Source organism: Herpailurus yagouaroundi, unplaced genomic scaffold (genome assembly GCF_014898765.1).
Source record: "Herpailurus yagouaroundi ecotype Mexico unplaced genomic scaffold, PumYag 159, whole genome shotgun sequence".
NCBI classification, from domain to species: Eukaryota; Metazoa; Chordata; class Mammalia; order Carnivora; family Felidae; genus Herpailurus; species Herpailurus yagouaroundi.
In genome coordinates this window covers 15,999,980-16,017,612 of record NW_024412400.1, presented here as the reverse complement: position 1 = coordinate 16,017,612, position 17,633 = coordinate 15,999,980, and the positions used below count along the sequence as shown (strand labels likewise).

The following is a 17,633-nucleotide window of genomic DNA, read 5'->3' as shown; positions in this document are numbered from 1 at the left end:
GAAAAGAGAAGTGGGAACATCGTCTGAAGAATTCTCTTTCACCGTGGTGCCATCAAATTCCCTGTTGCCCAAGCTGATCCCTTGCGGGGGGGTGGGGGGTACACCTTAGACTCTTTCTTTGCCTAGTCAGTCAACAAGCACGGTCCAGGCTCCGTGTATATCTTGTCAGTGGCTTCTCTCCTCCCTGGCCCCACAGCATTTCTCCCTCAGACCTTCACTACCTCTCACCTGGGCTGTGGTTGTTTCCTTCTCCCAGCCACCAGTCTCAGCCCCCATAAATCCATAGCCCTCAATATCACCAGAAAGGTGTTCCAAAAGGGTAACTTTGCTTCCCTCAAACCATTAAGAGATGTTCCCATCACCCCAAGATGGCTCCCCTACTTGTGGGACCTTTGCCACTGGCAGCTCTCAGGATGCTTTTAGAAACTCATGGTGACAGCATTCATTACCTGATATCAAATTCCACAGCACCAAACGCATTCCCTTCCCAGCTTCCTCTCCATCTTTCTAAGTGAAAAGTTTGCCATATGTGCTTGATGGTTTTCACACTCCTCGAAAACCTACTGATTTCCCTTTTTAGCCAAGAGACAGTAGGCTCAGAGCCTTTGCAGGCAAAAGTATCTAGCAAGGGTTTATGAAAGTAATTTGTTTTTACTTTACTCGTTTCACCATTATGTTTACAGCAAAAGACATGGATTATTATTTACAATAGTAATAGAGTTTTCTTAGATGGCAGGTTTAGTTAAGTTAAAAAGAACGGGTTGGGGCACCTGGGTGGCTCAGTCGGTTGAGCGTCCAGCTCCGCTCAGGTCACGATGTCGCAGTCTGTGAGTTTGAGCCCCGAGTCAGGCTCTGTGCTGATGGCTCGAAGCCTGGAACCTGCTTCCGATTCTGTGTGTGTGTGTGTCTCTCTCTGCCCCTCCCCCACTCACGCTCTGTCTCTCTCTCTCTCTGTCAAAAATAAATAAACATTTTTAAAAAATTAAAAATAAAAATAAATACAAAGAACGGGTAAATTAAGGAAAACATTAAGAGGTTAAGTGAGAGATATTGCATTATTTAGGTCTGGCAAAAATTGTGCAGGTGACACTGGCTGAAGTTTGGAAAACACTGACCCCACGGGACCTAATCCCTGCTGCTTAACGTGCTGCTCAAGGCCACCACTGTCTGTTCCCATCTCACTTTCCAGTTGCCCTGAGTACCAGCTTGTCCTGGCCTCGCTGTCATCTTGTGGGCTGCGTGGAGTCCTGCCCTCCTGTCAGTCGCTGGGCCGTGGCTGGCATGGGTGCACCGGCCACCTTTCCTTACCTGGCAATGACTCCCACTGTTTCTGAGTCTCAGCTCAGTGTTCTGCCCCTCCAAGTAGTTCTCCTCTCCTGCTCTCTGCCCACTCCTGTCCACGGGGAGGGCTGGCCTTTCTGGATTCATTTATTCACCATCTGTTGTAGGGCAGACCCTCTACCCTTGCCCGGCTGCCAGGAGACATGCAGTCCAGTGGGGCTGAGACCCCCCCCATCCCCTGTAAAAGGATGAGGTGATTGCGACATAGTGTAGTAATTAACAATGTTTGCAGTAGCTAATATTCACTGAGTGCTTTTTATGGGCCAGACATTCCACTTACATATAGTATCCTAAGTATCGTTCGCCATAATAGTATGACAAAGGAAATACTATTAATATCACCATTTTACAGATGAGGAAGCTGAGATTGAATAACTTTCTCAAGACTACAGAACCACAAACAGAGAGTAACTAGCCATGCCAGGGGGCAGTGGCGAGGGATACATTTGGCTCTGTGCTCTTGTTCCAGACACATCTAAACATAAATGCACCTGGTTTGTCACCATGTCTAACATTTGGACACAGAGGGACGTGAAGGTGATGAGAGACCTTGTCTGAAGCAGGACCGAAACTCTTCTTCTGCCTGGTCCCTGGGAGGAAGCCTCTACTGTACTTGCGGGGGACCTAACAGGGCAGGGCACAAAGTAGTGTCCAAGGGGATACCTTAGGGGTCCTGGTGTTAGAAGCACATTACATTTCCCTCAGATTCTTTAACGACTCTGTTAACGCTCCTGCAGTCCCAAAGCTCAAGGCTTTAAAATAGCAGCGTGTTGGGACCCCTGGGTGGCTCAGTCGGTTGAGCATCGATTTCAGCTCAGGTCATGATCTCACAGCTTGTGGTTTGAGCCCCACATCGAGCTCTGTGCTGACAGCTCAGAGCCTGGAGCCTGCTTCAGATTTTGTGTCTCCCTCTCTCTCTGTCCCTCCTCCACTTGCACTCTGTCTCTCAAAAATAAATAAACATTAAAAAAATTTTTTTTAATTTAAAATAGCAGTGTGTTTTCATGCACATTATTTCACTTCTGCTCACATCTACCCTATGAGGTACACTTTCTTAGCCCTATTTTACAGTTAAGAAAATGGAGGTTTGAGCAAGTTGAGCACTTTGTCCAAGGTCACAGAACAGCTTAGTGCTAAGAGCTGGGGTATGAATCTGAACTGTTGGTTATAACTTTATTTTTTTTTTTTTTTTGATGATGATACCATATCTACTCTCGTAGTGAATAGTCAGAATTTTGTTGTTTTGGATTCACAGTACCTCTGAAAATGACATGCCAGCTTCCTGGGGATGATTTCTAGTCAAGGATCATTTGGGAGAGAATAGGATCATTAAAAACAAATCCTAGGCTCGTTATCTCCGTGAACCACAATTTGGAAAGACACGGGCTCTTTGTGGAATGGTTGTATCCAGACTGGCGTCTCTGCAATCGTTAGTATTGCCCACAGGAGCCACAAGAGGCTACTTCCTGGCGTAGCCCTCTGCTTCATGATCCATCAGGCTAGGGTCTAAGGTTCAGCTCCTTACAGGTTTCTCTTCTGCTTCTCCATTCACATCATCAAGTCCAATCCAGACAGCTGGGTCCCTTGCAGTGTCTAGAGGTCGTGCCACTGTCTTCAGACAGTGATGCAGACACTGGGCATCAACCACGGGCAGGAGGCTGCTGGGGCAGAATGCTGCCTCCCTGTGGTGCCTGGTAGGACACAGGAGACAGCGTCTCCCTCCATTTCCCCTGCCCACAACCTCACTCTAAAGAAGAGCTTGCGTTTTTATTAGGTTGAGGGAGCAAATGACCCTCTTTGAACTTGACCCTAGCCCGCTTTGTGTGCACCACATGCCCAAGTGTCGGCCACACTGGATTCCTCCCCATATCCCTGGGAAGTTCGTAACCCTCATGCCATCATAACCTTCACATTTCTTGGCTTAGAATGACCTACTCCATCTTTCTCACATGTGCAACCCCACCCACGTCTGATACTCAAACCAAATAGTCTCTGGGGAAATCCTCACTATGTCCGCCTCTACTCTTCTCTGAAATTCTAGAATGCCTTAGTTCTGACACCACATATCACAGAGGTTACAAGCACTTGCTTTAGCGTCAGACAGATCTAGGCTCACAACCCAGTTCTTCCAATTACTGATAATAACATTGGGGAAGTTATTGACTGCTCTGCATCTGTCTTTACTCACTCTAAAATGGGAATGCTAGTATCTGCTTCCTCAGGAGGCTGGTTTGAAGCTAAACATGGAATGCTACATATATAACATGGTACCACAATGTCGACACAATACCATAACAATTAGTTTTACTTCTCATGCCACAAATAAGGGTTCCCACTCCATACTGCGTAGAGCAGGTACTAGGATACAAGCCATACATTGATTGCAGCCTCGTTCCCCCAGTGGGTCCCGTCTCTGGGCCAACGAAAGCGAGAGAGTGGGGAAGGGGAGAAACAATGAGGACACGGAAATTGAAAGCAGCACACGTTTTTTATTTGCCACTGTCCACCCGGTAGGAGGCTGCCGGAGACGCAACCAAGCACTTGGGCCCCTCCTTCTTGCAGTCAGTTAAGCCAGAACCTCGGGGTGTGGGGGGGGCCCGGGGGGGGCCGGGGGGCCCGCCCCCCCGGGGGGGGGCGCAGGGAGAGATCAGGACAATAGATTCCACCTCAAGGCCTCTGATCCTGTGAAGATCTGAGATGCCTGGCTCTTGCCTCTGCTTCTTGCCAAAAAGTTTGCAACTCTGGCTTTTTCCCGTGGATAGCCATAAAGACTCCTCACCTCGTCTTTAGGAATGCTCTCAAAACCAGCATCTTGGCCTTTCCCTTTCATGGGTCTTGATTTTGATTCCCATGACCCAGCAGTATCACTGGGAAGCATTCTAATGGAAAAGTTTACTACTGCCTCTCTCTGTACATAGAAATAAGTAATGCCTACATAGAACTTGGTACTTATTTGGGCTTGGTACTCTTGGCACTTATTTGGGCTTGGTACTCTTTTGAACACCTTGCAGACATTAACTCATCTGTTTAATTCTTATAATGATCATAGGGAGTAATCTCTAATATCATCCTTGTTTTTATGGGTAAGGAAACTGAGGCACCAAGAGAGTCACTTACCTAAAGTTCCACAACTAGCAAGTGGCAGGAGTGGGATCCAAACCAAAGCCCAATATTGTCACCTCTAAGCCACACCCCCTTAACGGACAGACAGTTGGAAAATCAGTTATACAAGTCAGTTGTGCATTATATGCAGATTACATTATATGCATCTAAAGAATGATGTTAGCTCTTTGAGACTCAGCAGCAGTAACACTTCCCCTTAGAAACTTCTCCATCCTCTCTCCCAAATGGAATGAGGTGCCTCCTTTCTTCTTTCTTTCCTGATTATTCTGGATCCACCTGAACCCTGACCCTCCAGGAGACTGTAGGCTCTGGAGAACAGATGCCTTATTTTACTTATCTTTGCCACCCCGGTGTCTGTCTGACCCAGCAGTATTTGGTCAGTGAATGAATAAGTGATTGAGGATACGTCTGTCTCCTAAATCTGTGAGAATCAATCGATAATATTCTACTTCTGGAAAGCAGGGCCTGTACTCCATATATTTTAATATTCCCCCCAATGCTTACATCTCATAACAAAGGCTATCTACATGCTAGTTGAAAGAGTGAATGAATAACCAACTCTTTTCTAGAACCCCCCGACAAAGTCTGCCCCTTCCTCTGCTCTCACGCTCTCTTGCCCGATGGTTTAGCCCCCACAGGCTTAATTTGTGTAGCTTATTCGTGTTTAAAAATGAAGGTGACACTCTACTATCTTAGAAACACTCTCCACTCCAACTGCTGTTTTTAAAAGGGGCAAGTTCAGTTGCGGTTGCAGCTCTATGCAAGGAGTGGCGGGAGTTTATCATCTGTTGGTGCTGTGGAATATAGCCAACATTTATGGCTCATTTCTCCCTTTCTCTCCCCATCAGCTTTTCTTAGTTTCTGAGCTAGATTATGTCCTGCCATGTTATGAGAAAAACAGCAGTAAATCTGATGGGGACTCTGTGTCCGGGAAGACTGGAAAAGTAAGCCCCTTCCCCTTCCCCCACCCCCTTTCTTTCTGTTTCTTATTAAAAAACAATGCATGTGTGCATGTCCTGAGAAGGGTTAACTACCCTCAACATATCATGTCCAGTGTTTTGAAGGCACTGATGAAAGATGAAAAAATAATGATTTATTTATGCAGTCCTTCTCCCAACCTTTTTCCCGGTCTCTATATTAAGGAGAAGATGCCTAGAAAGACCTCCCCCTACATCCTCCATGCTGAAGTGTAGCTGGTAGGGAGACCATGAGCCAAGGGGGCTGTGGAGTCCTTTGCGAGCGATAACTCAAAACTCTGCTAGACAGTTATGTCCAGCCTCCAAGGTGGCCCATATTAGTCCCTGTCTCCTGGAAGATACACACTTGTATGGTGCCCTCGACATTCTCCTAGGGTTGGTCTCTGTGACCAGTTGCATTTTATGAGAAAAATAATGACATGTCACTTCTGAGATTAGGTTAGATACCTCCTAGGACATGTATCTGGGTATCGTTCCCTCTCGGTCATTCACTCTGGGGATGCCAGCTGTCATATTGTAAGCAGCCCTGTGTGCAGGCCTACGTGGTGAGGAACTGATGCTTCTTGAGGACATCCATGGGAAAAGTTTGGATCTTCTAATCCAACAAAGCCCTGGGATGACTGCACCCCCAAGCAACGTCTTGACTGCAGCATTAAGACAGACCTCAACCAGAACCACTCATCTGAGATGCTCCCTGAGTCTTGACACTCAGACACCGAGTGAGATCATCAGTGTTTGTTATTTTAAATTGCTAAGGTTTGGGGTAATTTGTTGGGCAGAAATAATTAATTGGTATAGCTTTACAGTTAGATCAGGGAATTTAAATCAAACCACCCGGGATTGGCTTTGCCACTTTCTAGCCGTGTGACCTCTGTGGGTTCCTACCCTTCTGAGCCCCCGGTTTCTCATGTAAAAATGTCAACTTCATTTCATGATTCCTGCCTCATAGAGATGGGATTAAATGGCAAAAAATAAAAGCGGTTGGAGAAAACATATTTACCAATGAGGATCCAATGAGCATCCAATGAGCAGTACAGATAAGATGGATGAGGGGGGGGTAAAAATGTTGGCTGTCTGGTGGTCCAGAAGGGGCCCATGGCCTGTCTCATTTGCACATTTCATTAAGTTTTATTTTAATTCCAGTACAGTTAGCATACAGTGTTCTGTTAGTTTCAGGTGCACAATACGGTAATTCAACAATTCTATACATTATTCAGTGCTCACCGTGGGAAGTGTGCTTCTAATCCCTATCACCTATTTCACCCATCTCCCTCTGCTGACCATCAGTATTTTTCTCTATAGTTAAGAGCCTATTTCTTGGCTTCTCTCCCCCCGCCCCACACTTTTCTTTACTCGCTTGTTTTGTTTCTTAAAGTCCACATATGAGTGACATCGTATGGATCTGTTCCTTCTCTGCCTGACTTATTCCACTAAACATCTTACTCTCTAGCCCCACCCATGTGGTTGCCAATTGGCATATTAATATAAATCCCCACAGAGAGATTTTGGGCTTGCCGGAAGGACCTGGAAATATTTTGCGTGATGGTTTGTACCTTGGTGGGATGTCCCTCATAGGTAGACTCAAACAGCATCTTCTCCCCTTGGAAGACATTGCGTTACAGATTTTTGAGACTTCCTATTTTCCTGCTACCTCAACAGATCCACAAACAAACAGGCAGGAAGCATTTGACCCACGTGACCAGGTGCACCAGCGTGGTAAGGCTAGCCCCTGCCAAAGCTCCCCCTTTGGCCCTCCAGTGAAATTCCTCACCTCTCTTGCTTGTTGTGCACCACACCCCGACCTCCAGTAAAGGCACTTGCCCAGAGGTCCTCGCTCTCTCTCGGCTCCCCACCTGCTCGGCGGAGCCTGTTCCCTGCACCCTCCTCCCGTGTGGCCCCTGCGCGGCCCGCCTCGCCTCTCTCTTCTATGACTCGTGAGCATAACAGATCTCTTTCGCGCTCGTACGCCTCTCTGGTGTTATTTTGTGTCTGCACCCGACTGATCATCAAACCCTATGTTCAGCAACATGATCATTCTTTACAATAAGATGGTGTATCCTCAAGGAAATGCCTATTAGAGATGAAGAAATGGTTTCCCGTTTTACAGGTAGAAATACTGAAACTCAGAGCATTGACCCCCTTTGCCACGGGCCCCTGGCTAGACATGCTTGGGATTGGAAACATGTCTTGCTCTCTACCTCCGAGTCTCTCACCTCATCTCCGAGCGGCAAGAACACATCCCAGGGCAGCTGAGACACATCCAATCCCTTCGTGTTGCTCTACTGGAAGGAATGGGACTATGGAGCTGAGCGTAGCACTTGAAGCCCGATGCATGTTAAGTAAAATCCAGGCCAGACGTGTTGCCTGGGAATTCTGCCCAGTGCTCGGCTTCTTGCTCTCCACGTGCAAGGCAGTGTATGCGGAGCTCTAGCTGTGACGAACACCCTAAGTCTAACTGACCCTCAGGCGGTCCAGACGCAGTCTTTGGCCAACGTGGGGCCAGCTCCATCATTCCGGGCTCGCCACTGACCTCCCGATGCCTCCCTCTGTGCCGTTGGGGACCCTGCGGGCCTCCTCTGCGATGGCAGAGGAGGCTGCTGAACCCATCCTGGTTCTACAGCACTGGGGACGCTGCTGACTATCTCCTGTCAGAAGCAGCTGCCTAGAAAGCATGGCTTCCCTATGCAGACAGTGCAGTAGCCCCCACTTTTCTCGAAAGTTCGCGTTATACCACTTCGCTTTTAGAAAAGACCAACGTTAGTACCTGTTTTTTGCCAACAAAAGAAATCTGGAAAGGGTTTTTGCTTTTATGAGAAAAAGGCAGGAAGCGCAAGCAACATTCAGCATTTGTTTGGCAGTGAGCCGCAGCAGCGGCAGTGGCCCCGCCAGTTCCTTCCCCGGGGCACGACGGCACCTTAGCGCCAGGCCACCATAGCTTTGAACTGCGTCTCTGAGCATCTGTGCTTTCTCTCGATTTATCTCGTGCATCCATTAGTAAGATGTGTCCTCAGGTATCAGAAAAGCCTAAGAGGTTATTTGGGGGGAATCTGAAATGCTACAAACTGTTCCATATAAATTAATGGCAGTTGTTTCGCTTTGTGCCATTTGGGCTTCTGAAAGGGTTCACAGGTTCCCTTCTACTTTTGGATGGCAGGAGAAGCCTGGACTGGGCAGGACTTGCCAGCCGGACACTCCCCCTCCGCATGGCGAATGTTCCCGCATGATTACAGCCCTAATGGGAGCTTGAGCGTCTGCAAAATTAGCAGGCTTTGCAGATGATTCTATCGAGCTGCCAGTTCATGGAAACTTTCTGGGCTACTTTCTCAGGTTTCCTGAACTGGGATTCCAGATGAGAGAAACTATGGGATGGCAAGTAGCTTATGTAGATGACGAAAATGATTTCCTCAGCTCCCTGAGGGTCCCTGGTTCGTTCTGAAAATTAAACTGACAAAGATCGATTAGCAAAAAACATATCCATGTCCTTGAATTTTACATGCACACGAGAAACTTCACAAGAGAATGAAGACCCAAAGCAACCAGAGCAGAAAGCTTTTATACTTTTTTAGACAACTGGACAATGAACTTGTGAGGAATTGGCAAGACAGAGGTGTTTGGGCCAGGGGTAGTAAATGGTGAAGAAGTAACCAGAAAGAGAAGAGTGAGTTTCACAAGGTTTGTGCAGATTTCCCAGCCCTTAATTCTCCATCTCTGATGGTAAGAGTGTCTCCCTCCCTCCAGGTTCAGGTCGGGTACCCTTCACATGGGGGATTTATCTCATGCTCTCAGAGATGAAGGGCGAAGCGTTGGGGGGTCACAGTGACCTTTTTGCTCCTGTCATTTTTAAAAAAAGAAAATCCTTCGGCTTAATACTTAATATGCTGAGGTGTCATATTTGGGGGTAGCATGTCCTGAACCTCATAATATACAATAGCATGTTTGGAATGGAGGCCAAGTAAGGTCACTTCTCTTTTTGCTGGACTGAGACACATTCTGCTTCTTCCAAAGGGCCACAGTCATGGAGTGCAAGAGTATGTAGTGAGGTTGGTCTGGCCACCAGGGCAGTGCTTACCAAAGTGTGCTCCTTGGAACCCCAGCATGTCCTACTGTCCTGAGTTATTCCTTCATGGTCTGTACTCTCATTTCTCCAAGGCTTGACCCAGATGGAACCTTCTCAGAGAGATCTTTCCTAACCACGATATCTAAAAATGCAACAATCCACCCAATACTTCCTCTACCTCTCCTTGCTTTCTTTTTCCCCTTAGGACTTACCACCCTCTAACAAACTGTTTACTTATTTTGTTTACACTAGGATGTGTGGCAATAAATTCTGTTTGTTTCATTTACCCTGTGTCCTCAGAGCCTACAATACAGTCTGGCACCTCATATGTACTCCATAAATATTTATTGCATTCGTTAATATTGGCAACATTAAAAGAAGAGACACACACCCTGCTTTGCAATAATGCAATATCCCTAGTATGTTATAGCATTTTAATATTTGCAAAATCTTTCCTATGCCTTGCCCCAGTATGATCCTCACCTTAGGCTGACAGAGCCAGCACTATTATCCTCATCTTGGGAAAGGTCAGGCTCAGAGTGGTAAAGCCATTTCCATAAATTCACACAGCCGAGAAGTGCCATAGCCCCACCTTGAACCAGGCATCCCACTACAATGTGTTTGATTCTTTAGTGCTGTCTTCTTACTGATGTGGCTACTGATTTAGGGGCGACTTAGAGACGAATTCTGAAAACCGAAGGCTTTGATGTTCTCTCAAAGCCCAAACTTTATTCTTTTTCCCCTTGTTTTGGAAGAACAGTACATTCATCAAACGCCAACTGTTCGAGTAGGATCAAGGATCAGAAACTTGTAAGAAGCAAATTCTTGTGAAGCAGTTTCACATTTTGGAAAGCATCCAGGTGAAAGCTGGGGTAGCTTCAGGCTACATGGTGGCTTGGGGGTTCCCTCCTCCCATACCTCATTAGGTTCACATCTTTCTCAGCGCAAGACTGTGGAATGGAATGAGGCAGAGTACTACCGGATGGGGCTCCAGGTGAAATGTCCAGGCCTGTGCCTCCAGAGAATCAAGTGGAAGACTGAATGCATGCAGGGACCTCCAGGAGGATTTTTGTTAATTGGCCAAGGAAGTGCACTGGCCCCAGACAGACATGGGTTCTGATCTCAGCCTTGTCACTTGCCATCTGTGTGACCTTCGGCAGGTTGACTAAGCTCTCTGAGCCTAGGTTCCTTGTGTGAAAATGTGACCAGGCCGCCTGACCTGGTGCTCTACTAACCAGTCATGTGTCCTGGGCAAGATAATTATTGAAATTTGAAGTGGGATTTATGAGCAAACGGCTAAGAATTATCGAGACATCTTTGGTGCAAAAGGGTGATTTTATTAAAGCACAGGGGCAGCACCCGTGGGCAGGAAGAGCTGTATTGGGTTGTGAGGAGCGACTGATTATATACTTTTAAGTTTGTGGAGGGAGGAAAGGTATAGACAATGTAGGTATCCAAGGAATTTCTGGATGCCAAAAAACAGAGTCTCACAGGACCCTGAGGATTTAGCTATTGTCAAGATAAGGTTGCTTTTAGTTTTTAAGGAAATGTAAACATGAAGGCATTAAGGCAGCCATAAACTTCTTGATGAGTGTTCCACACTACAGGTCTCTGGCATCTATCAGTGGGCTGCAGGCTCTAAGGGAATTTAATTTAAACTACATGTTTCTTGCCTTTGTTTCCCTCATCATAATCAATGTTTTATGCCTTGCTTTCATTTATAGATGAGGGTGATATCAACACCCAGACCAGTATGGTGAGGTGAGAATGATATGAGGTAATATGTGGAAAGCACTTAGAGAAATGAATAATCATTGCTAGTAGTACATTATCACACTCGGTTGTTTATCAGCGTCCGGTGTGTGTCGTCTTGTGCCGGCCTCCCCCAGAGGCAGATCCTCTGGCAAGTGTGTGGCACTGGCACCTCCCTCAGGGAGGTGGTCTTAGGAGGTACTGTGGGGACCCAGGAAGTGGGAGAGGGAAGGAAAGGCAGCTCTCAAAGTGCGTGTTAGTGGTCGGGTCACTGCCATGGGCATTGGAGACTCAAGCCTGTGGGGACCTTGGGGAGACAGGGTGAGACATACCTGAAAGCTGTGTCGCCCTCGGCATGTGGGACCGGCCGCCATCTTTTAGTGCTTGAGGGCTGCTTCAGGAGCATTAATTCTGTGTCAGCCCTGAGTTGAGTCCAGTCTGTAGCAGAGCACTCCTATGGCTGGAAGAGTCCAGTGTTGGGCAGAGCATGGAAGGAATTTGTGGTGAGCACTCTCCATGAGTGCCAAGGGGGTAAAGAATGTGGATACAAAATCAAGTGTCAGGCAGAGAACCGGCTCCCGTTAAGTTTTCAATAAAAGCTTCCCTCTACCCTTAACGAGTTTCCTGGCCGAGGTAGATTCCCTTGGAAGACGTGAGAAGAGCTTGAGGGCAAGCAGTTTATCTGGCAGAAGGTACCAGAAAGCAAGGACGGGCCAAGTGGGGAAGTGAGGCAGCCAGTAGAGGGCGCTTTCTCAATCAGGGCCCGGCTGTGAAAAACTTGCCCTTCTGGGAACTCTGGAGACAGTGCAGGGCACCTCAGAATTATCTCTGCACAGGGGTTCAGATGCTGGGTGGTGTTTATCTACCAAGCCCCTGTCAGGCGCGGTGTCTGCTTCTCTCTCCAGTGTGAGGAAGCAACGTTGCCAATATGTCTCTTCGCTGTCATATTTCACTGCCTGGTTACTAATTATTATAGCTCTGGCTTACCAAAGTTAGGAATTAGAGGATAATGATTTTCTTTTAAGTTTTATTTATTTATTTTGAAAGAGAGAGCGTGAGCAGGCGCACAAGCGGGGCAGGGACAGAGAGGGGGAGAGAGAGAATCCCAAGAAGGCTTTATCCTCAGCTTGAAGCCCAACTAGGAGCTGGATCCCAGGACCGTGAGATCATGACCTGAGCCGAAATCATAACCTGCTGAGCCCCCCGGGCACCCTGAGGATGATGCATTTGGTCAGTATTTAGCCACATATCTCCAGTTGTTTCAGAAAGTAATTTGAGCAAGTTCTGGAAAAGGGCAGTGCTCTTGGGCCATACTACCAGAGACTTGTTTTCCAGAGCCTGTCTGCCCCTACACTGACACCTGTGTGACCCACACAGAGTGTTCCCCAGGCTCTCGGGGTGAACAACCTGTCCTCTGTAGGTCTCTCCCACATGTGCTGTTGTAAACATCATCCATGGGGCAAGCACACGTCAGAGACTAGAAGTCCAGTTGCTGATGTCAAACACATTTTCAGGAATGCTGGAGTTGAGCCTCAACTGAGAAGGACTCCAGTGAGTGAAAACTGGGGCTGACATTTCTGGTGAGCTCAGCATAAAACTGGTGGAAGCAAGATATAGGGGCTGCTCTCAGGCTGAGGCACACTCACTGGGGTGGGCGTGGGCAGCTCACAAGGTCAGCTCAACACCGTTATCCTCTGGAAACGCGTTGTCATAGGATGGTCCTGGCTCACCTGGCTTGGAGAGAGCTAGGAGTGACGTCGTCTTCTCAGCATTTACTCTTCCTTCTAAAAGTGCGAATAAATCACAAAGATAATAATATTTCCTGTTCCTAGATACTCTTTTTCTACCCCTGGACCTTGCACTCAAGTCACTCCAGTTTGGAGGCAACTTACAAAGAGTCACAGCACATCCCCCACCACTGTGGTTTGGCCTGTGCCTTCCTCCACCAGGAATGCCTTATCCCCAGAGAATGTTACACCTTAGTTTACCTCCTAATGGTGGAAATGAAAATGAATGAGTGGACGTGGACTTCACTTGGAAGTCCACTGAGCAGTACCTGCCGACCCCTCCCCGCCACCCAGTCCATCAGCGATCCGTGTTGTATCCCATTTCCTCCCTCCTCATCCATAGGGCAGCCGCAGTGGGTGACCTGCCCTTTCAAAACCCTCCCTCTATGGCCACACCCAACACTGGATGGTTCTAAAGGAGAACGTATCCCTCATAACTGCCTCTCAAGACCCTTCCCATCCTTCAGGACCAATCAAATCCTATCATCTCCCCCAAAGGCTTCCCAAATCCTCCACCAGAATCTCTCTTTGCCTATATTCCCTTTGCATTTTATACATAGCCATCATGACAATCTGCTCTAAATTAAAGATATTAATACGATGTTCTTCCAGCCTAGGTGGTAACATTCAACTGAGTATCCATCCTGATGCTGCTTTGGATGCAGTAGTCACTAAATAAATGTCACTTCCTTTGCACTGAGTTCAAATGAATGACAAAAAGGGTAAAAGCCCAGCTTTACAGCTTGGGGAGACACTCCCAGCACGATGCTGTCCTGATGGTGACAATAATGACGATACCAGTGACGTTAACGGCTAGAATAATGGTATCGATCAGAACTGCCGTTCGCTGAGCACATATCATAATGATGGTATACCGGACAGTCTGCTAAACGCTTCATCCTCACATCAATCCTGTGACACAAGACTTATTATCATTCCCATTTTCTAGATGAGGAAGCTGAGGGGGTAGAAAGGTTAAGTAAGTTACTCAAGCTCATACAGATAGCAGGGCAAAGTAAGGACTGAAATTCGAGGCCCTTGCTCTTAGAAAGCCTTGCTCCAAGGAAGATCACTATGATGGTTACACAGAATACACAGAAGATCAGGTGTAGGGAGATGGGAATGGAAGAAAAAAAAAAAAGACTCTTGTGAGAGTTCTGGCAAGAGATGAAAAGATGTAAGTGTGAACAAGTACACAATGGAAACAGAAGATGAATTTGAGACATATTTATCGGGTAACACCGACAGCAGTTGATGCCTAGTTGAATGTAGTGAGTGAGACAGAAGTCGCTGAAGATCACGTCAAAGTTTTTGTTCAAGGCAGTTGGATAGATGTTGATGGTGTCAGCAGGTTTATGGAGAAAGCAAGACTTGGTGAAGAAAAACAGTTGGACGCCTTAGGGTAGGACATGTTGGCGCTGAGGTGCCTGCGAGACATCTGACTTTGTTCCAGTGATAGTAATAGATTAAGGAGCAATTTGAGCGAAACAAGAATTTTGTGTTTGCTCATGTGTGATTTCATCCACGAGAAGCACTCGGCAAATGCAGAAAACCATACCCAGCTGAACCAAGCCACAAAGGGGTGGGACCCCCGCCCCCCACCCACACACACACACACGCCTCACACATCTACCAGCTACCTTGGGCTGAATCGCATGTGTCCAGAGTTACACCTATCCATGTCTAGTGTTACAACTTTCTGAGTCATCTCATGACCCTCCTTCTACCACTTCACAATCACTCACAAAGTGTGATGGTTCCAAAGCATCTTTCTCCAGGCAAACGTCAGGTATTTTTCAATATTTATTGTAGCATTTGTGCTATTGTGTGTGTATTGCTTAACCATTTAACATGTATAAATTGTGACACTGCATGAATTAGGTCGGCATCATTTTCTATGTGTTTTTGACACATATGTGATGAAGTTTTTGACTATTGTTCTCCTAATTCCATTTTTGCCCATAAGCCTTGTTATTTTTATTATATAATTTTGCACAATGTTGCAAAACAGGATTCTTAATCAGAGATTGGCAAACTATGGCCCCTGGGCCAAATCTGGACCATTGCTTTGGTGTGTGTGTGTGTGTGTGTGTGTGTGTGTGTGTGTGTGTGTATGTATGTATAACATTACTGGAACAGAGCCATGTCAGTTTGTTTATTTACTATCTGTGGCTGCTTTTTCTAAAATTTTTTTAACGTTTATTTATTTTTGAGAGACAGAGCATGAGCAGAGGAGGGGCAGAGAGAGAGGGAGACACAATCCGAAGCAGTCTCCAGGCTCTGAGCTGTCAGCACAGAGCCCGTTGCAGGGTTCAAACCCGCAAACCTCAAGATCATGACCTGAGCTGAAGTTGGATGCTTAATCGACTGAGCCACCCAGGCGCCCCATGGCTGCTTTTGAACTACAGTGGCAGAACTGACTATCTGTGACTGAGACCCACCCCATGGCCCACACAGCCTAATACATTTACTATCTGGCCCTTTAAAAACAAATTCTACTGGTGTCTGCCCTAGCTCAAAAGGAACGTGGAGGATAGCAATGAAGGGGTCTAACCAAGGTTAGGAGAGTAAAGCGAAGTGTTCCAGTCCAAGGACAAGGTCAAGATCACTGATTCAATATTGAAACATTTGCAGGAGGATGAAGAAACTCAGAGTGATCAGTGCTATACCCACAATAGACAAGCTAAACATGGGGAAAATATTTTTCAAAAAATGTGATATTAATTGCTTCAAAAAAACCATCAAGATATTCATCATGGGAAAAATTAGTACTTTCTTGGGGCCTCCTAATTTCATAGTGTTTATTATTTTAATTTGAATTGCATATGGTTTGTGGCAGCAACCCTTCCATGCTTAGGGCCTCGAAGTTCTTAATTTAAGGAAGAAGGGTGCCTGCGGGACTGACTTGAGAGACAGGTCAACAAAGGGCTGGCAACTTATTGTGGACGCCCTTCTTGCCGTATTCCCCTTCTCAAACCACCACCTGGCCTTGTTGATGCTGACCTGGCTCTTCCACTTTCCAACAGACCTCTTCAGTGTAAATTCCAGAGCCACCATTTGCTGTTATTTTGGGGAAATCACGTCATCTTTCTCTTCTCCTACTTCTCAGCTACGAATTGAGCAGACACGCTAGTATCTATTTAGTAGATAATCCACAAAATGTTCTTAGAATACTATCTGGTATACATTCAAGCATCGAGAAAAGGTTATTATTTTCTTTAATGTTTATTTATTTTGAAGGAGAGAGAGACAGAGTGTGATTGGGGAGGCGCAGAGAGACACCCACAGAATCCACAGCAGGCTCCAGGCTCTGAGCTGTCAGCACAGAGCCCAACGCAGAGCTCAGAGTCGCAAACCACAAGATCACGACTTGAGCCGAAGTCAGATGCTTAACGCAATGAGCCATCCAGGCGCCCCCCAGAAAAGGTTAGTTATGGTAAGTGCCTATTTAAATCTCCAATATGCTTTCGCCAAAGAATATTCAATAAAAACTGAACGGGACGAGTGGGAATGACATCTTTTCCAATTAGTTTTTCCTCTACCGACCTCAGATCTTTGGAGTGCAACCATACTCTGTGTCCTAATTTGTACAAAGTGTTCCTTCCTTCACTTTTCACGCGAGAATGCAGAGCACTTTTGGAAGTATTTTACTCCGGAAGTGGGGGGACGAGAACTAAACACACATACTGACCAGTGTGGCGGGTTCCAGGCCACACTGCTGTGCTTCATTGAAATCATTATAGCAGGTCCCGTAAGCCAGGTATTTTTCTCCCTTCACGTATGATTAAACCAAGATTTACGATAACTTTTTAAAAAAGCTAGCTCAAGACACATAGTCTATGGCCCTCCTGTGATTCCAAAGGTTATTATCCCGTGTCTCTTTGGCTTTACCAGTGGTTCTCCCAGGGGGAGGGGTGGGGAGGGCAATTTTGCCCCTAGGACACATTTGGCCTTGTGGGGTCTGGAGGGGGATCAGTGGTACCACTGACTTCTCTAGTAGGTAGAGGCCGGGATGCTGGTAGACATCCTAAAAGGCACCGAACAACCCCAAATGATCTGTCCCCACATGTAAATAGTGCTAAGGTTGAGAACCCTGGACTAGACCATGCTGCTTCGGAGGTATTTTTGTCGGTTTAAGGAAAATAAGTGAAAAGAAAATATATGCAAATAACGTCTCTAAAGGACTCGCTGCAGTGGTTTCAGTTGATTATTACTCAACGTTGCTGATAAAATGAATTCCTGTTTTAAATCCTGAAGTTCAACGTTTTCACATCTCTTCTTAACCTCTTCCACTGTTGTCTGAGACTCATTAATATGGCTGTTTGTAAAATGCTTGGAACATTTCAAGGAGAAAAGGAGATGTTTGTTATTCGGCATTGCAAATACCGTGTCCACATTGCCCTACGTTAGCAGAGTTCCCTCCGAAGGGAACTCAAGATGCCAGACATGATTCTCAAGGCCACTATGAATTATCTGTGCCAGGCAGTGATATTTGGAGAAGTGCTTTTGGGTTGTTGTTTTTTTTTAAAACTGTGATTCATGTCTCTTTTGGACTCTGGCAGACATAAAGCAAATGCTCTTGGTGTCTCATCTAAA

At 46.4% G+C, this 17,633-nt stretch overlaps 1 pseudogene; it reads right to left on the bottom strand.

Annotated features, from left to right (window-relative positions):
• The window catches only part of LOC121034166 (inosine-5'-monophosphate dehydrogenase 2-like), a 91,681-nt pseudogene extending 83,633 nt beyond the window's left edge, over window positions 1-8,048 (bottom strand).
• Window positions 8,049-17,633: the final 9,585 nt, after the last annotated feature.